Genomic DNA, 4722 nt, shown 5'->3' with positions numbered 1-4722 from the left:
CCGTAACAGACGGATCCCTCCTGGACTTCATCCGGGCAAGTCCTGTGGGCTGCGGCGGACTGCAACTGCTGCTACTCCCCCCTCTTGTTTTTTTGGGAGGACGGTTAATTTATGCCTACTGCATTGTCAATTTTGGTCCCGTAATAAAAATACTAGGGGATTGTGCGATATGGGACACTCAGGATTGTGAAATGAATGGTCAAATCATACTTGGTGCATCCCTGCCTGCAAGACCATCGGTGTCCTGTGTGGCATCCAAGGGTTAAAAACGACACGAGCAACCTACCATTTTGAGGAGAGAACCTGCCACAAAATGGCGCTTTTACTTCTCTGCGGGTTCTCTGGGGTTCCACTATACTGCAGTTATTCACAAGTAACATCGAACTGTCAATAAAGAGAGACATATATCCAAATAGGTTTTCAATATAGTTGTAGGTTATAATGGAATAAGCCAATATGTAAGGAAAATTGCCCCAGCTGAACATTAAATTCCTCCCTTCTTAAAAGTGCCTCCATGGCCACTTCACCTCATCATGTAGTCCTCACCAGTGTAAAGATCTCAATTGTTATGGCTAATACGTTGGTAGGGTAATGCTGCCCGTTCTCACTATAAGAAGTATTAGCTATTAAGCATGCCCGGCCTGAAGTGTTGAGTGTTTGGCTGCAGGAGTGCAGTAACATATTTATAGTATATATTGGCAGGGGCGTAGGAATGAGTTTAACATTGGGGGGGACACATATCGGAAACCTGACAGATCCGGTATAATTTTTAGGTGGGACAAATGCGCCTGTCTCCGATATTGGAGGGGACATGTCCCCTCCGTCCCCCCCAGTTCCTACGCCCTTGTATATTGGGTAGTTTATATAAATCTGGTTCATGAATGACCACGATTGCACCGTTGTTGGTACTACCTTGCGGCGTAAGTATGAATATGCAGCAGGCTAGCATTGTGTTTGTGTATTTGTTCAACTGTAGCTGTTTTGTGTTGCGTTTTGCTATGCAGAAACCATAATGTGTCTAGGTGCCAGAAGCCTGCTAGAGGAAGTTCTAGTGGTGTGCATGTAAAGGACATTAATCAATACCAAACATAATACGATTCATTTCACTGCCTTTTATTTCAGTCCCTGAACTGTACATTATATCCCATCCAAGTATCCAGAGAGTTGTGTTGACAGGCTAACACCTTGTAGTCAGTTTGGAATAGACTAATTAACACCTGTATATTAGTCCTTCTTTTGCTCTTGCATCACTGCAGTCACTGCCAAAATGTCATTTGTTTTGGTGTTTATTGCCAAAATAACTTCAGAAACATGTTGTTTCCCCTCCTTGCAACTTGCAAGCAACACAGTGCTTGAGTTGCAGTGATGGTATGAGCCTTTTGCCAAAGGGCAGTAACCAACTGATAGGTCACACCTGCTTGACCATTTGTTCAACTGCCTAAATATGAAGTATGCTCCTGGATTATGGATACCATAGGTCAACCGTTAGTCAAACTCATGCCCTTCCAGCTCATCCCAAATCTCAGAGGTCTGGGCTGCACATCACCCTTTGCCGTTAGATACGAGACTTCCTGAAAGACCCAAGGGGATCCAGATGGGCAGCTCCTTCCTGTACTGGGTCACATATTATATATCTATATATCTGCACACAGCTCCAACAATTGATTTACTCACATCACTGCCCTTTTAATGCGACAGCCAACAGTGGAGATGAAATTTCTGACATCATAGTGCAAGTACTACTACTTCCACCTCAGAAACACTTACATTGCATTGTGTACTGCAGGTGGCACCCGAGTGAATGCCATGTTCCCATTGACATCGAAGGCACTGTATTGGCAACTCAAGCTGCTTCAGGTTCTTCTGGGACAACATCAGTGAGGACAAGCATCCTTGTTTTAAAGCAAGTGTTTTCAAGTCTGGGTTGGCGAAATAAGTCTTCAGTAGCTCAGCTTCTAGTTCGATCCCTGGCTCCTCCTAGCTTATTGCGTGTTTCCACCGGCGGGTGCGCTTCGGCCCAGCACACCTTGGCCCAGTAGTGAAGGTGCGGTTTGGCCCAGCGCAGTTACGGCTCGCGTTTTCCGCCACCGACAGTACCCTTATGGTAGGGTGGGGTTTAAGCCGGATGGCGATAGACGCAGCAGCTAGGGTTTAATAGCAGTCCGACAGTGTAGCCTGCTAATAAATCCAAGGAAAAAGAAGAATGCGACACAATGAACAAAGAGCAACAATTTAGAACGTCTAAAGAAGGACGTCAAACTTTTGCACCACATTTTCTTCAATAAACAAAGCTTTCGCTGTTGTCCAGAAATACCTTGCGGGTACTGTTTGTTTGTAATATCCCCGTCGAACGGAAGTGATGATTCTGTTGACCAATCAACGGAGTGTGAACTTGTTGGCGTGTGAACTTGTTGGTCCCCTTTCAAACGTCTCAGTACCCCAACAGAGGAGTACTGCGAGATGAGTACGGCTCATCAGGGCTCAGTCCGGACCCCGCCACTTTTGGCGCTTTTAACATGAACCGTGCCGCACCTTTGCATACCGAATCGACCCGCATCCACCGTCAGAAACGCGCATTAGTGTCGAGGTGTCCCTGAGCAAGACACCTAAAAGTAACTGCTCCCGATGAGCTAGCAGTGCCTTTGGAAAAAAGCGTCAGCTAAATGGCCGAAATGATAAGACCACGCACATTAAACCTTTACAATTTAGCAAACATCCAGACACCGTCTATTATGTCAAGGTCCACAGCATGCAGGCAATGCCATTGACAAATTCCCTTGGTCCTACAGTTATAGTCATGGGAAATTAAGGTTGATTTCAGGATAAATGTCAAATCTGGATGGGTAATTTCTACTTTCAAGAAGTTCTGTCAGTTCCAGAGCCAACTAGTAGGTACCCACTTCAGAATAAGGACCTAGATTGAATTCTTAATCCCAGTAAGGGAACCCAGGCAACCAAATGTACTTATCTTACCCTGCGATTTCTCTGCATTACAAGCTAGGTTCACAAGAAACATTCGGTCACATTTAGCTATATTAACACTCCCCATGCAGTACATATTGCATAGCCATTAAAATTGACATTTTAAAATTGAAGAAAACAAGGTGGTTCTTCTCTTCAGTTTTAAAAATGTCCACAAAAGAAGACATTCAAAGCTATTGCGATGTAAGCTTCTCAAAATGTGGTTAAATTCTCATCGCAATGTTAAATATTGAATACCATGTCCCGGTAAGCAAGTACAGGATTATTTTAATTTAGTTACGTGACCAAATCTTTTCTTATTCCAATGAATGTGGTCTGGCTTGTTATAGACCACTCATGGGGCTATGAGCAACAACCAAAGAGCAACAGCCCATAAAAGCACATGCCAAATCTGTGCGTAAAGAAGTGGATAAGGCATCTGAACGTTTCACAAATAACAAATAGGTATACGTCATTTATGCCGCATTACAGTGTTCTACCACTATGTTCAGAGTTCCTTGTCCAGCATTATTGAACCACAGGTTGTTGAGGATTATGCTAAAACACTGCCATTTATACTGTAAGGACATAGATTACAATTAAAGGCATACAGAGAAGTGGTTGTTTTTAATCAGTGAGCTGATAGTCAGTCGTGCAGAATTAAACTCGTCAAAGTGGTGTCTCCTTGTGTAATTTCTTGTAGAGCAAGGTGAGGGAGGCGTTGTTGGTAGGACGGAAAGATGCATACGAACAGTCTTTCCAAATTTGAAGTGAGCAGAGTATCTGTATCGGCAAAAGCCACATAGCCCAGCTTTAACATTTACATTGAGGGCATTTAGCTGACGCTTTTATCCAAAGCAACCTAAAATAACTGCATACACATTTAACAGGAGAGGAAGCCAGAGTTTCCGCTTTAAATGGGGATATCTTTTTTTTGAGGCAAAATAATTGGAATGTTCAAATCCCATTTCATCCAAGAAGTTACTGTTGAGGAGACCGCTTGATTTCACACCCCAAATTTACCCTCTCGAACCCTACACATATTTGGGCTTTCATTGTTATTTAAATGCAATTAGACGGCATCGCAGGATTTGGGTAGTGGTGTTGCTGCGTTGTCGCTACAACAGAGACAACGCAGCGATTTTTTCGGGATAAATAACAAGTGGTCAGCAAAATAAAGAATATGTTGGCGTTTTTGCACTTGTAAATAGTTAATCGCATTTTTAGCCTACGCTCAGATGTAGTCTATTCTTTTTTGCATGCGAGTGGCTTGAATAATAAAAAAAAAATATATATATTCTAAAGAGGTCTGCGCTCTATGCGTAGCCCCGCCTACTCTGATGAACAAAGAGAGTTGGCTCCTTGACAAACATACACCCCCTCGGTTTAACAAAGGCCAGACATTGAAATTGCAGGGCGTGCCAATCTCTGACCGTACCAGCTTGGCAGTGTGAAAATTACTATTGTTTCCGATCAAAACCAAAAGGTGCATATTTGATTTCAATGTTTGATTGTCCAATAATTCAGCTGACTGCAGTAAGCAAGAAGCTAAAATCAACATGGGTACTTTGGCATCGTTAGTAGGCAGTGGAATAAGGACCTATGAGCAAGACACAAATATTAAGTAAGAGCACAAGTGTGGTCCTGGCTAGGACAATTTGTAGCACGGCATTAACACAGCATGGGTCAAGGGTTTAATTCCCACTGGTGCCACCAATGCAAAAATGTATGACCCACAGTAGGAGACGGCACTTTGGATAA

At 43.2% G+C, this 4722-nt stretch overlaps 1 protein-coding gene across 1 annotated transcript in view; it reads left to right on the top strand.

Annotated features, from left to right (window-relative positions):
* LOC307088225 (trypsin-like) overlaps nt 1–4722 on the top strand; it is a gene marked incomplete at both ends in the record, with an annotated part of 66459 nt that overhangs the window by 36790 nt on the left and 24947 nt on the right. The window lies entirely within an intron of this gene.

Source organism: Pollachius pollachius (assembly GCF_949987615.1).
Source record: "Pollachius pollachius genome assembly, chromosome: 1".
NCBI lineage: Eukaryota > Metazoa > Chordata > Actinopteri > Gadiformes > Gadidae > Pollachius > Pollachius pollachius.
This window is presented reverse-complemented; position numbering and strand designations above follow the sequence as displayed.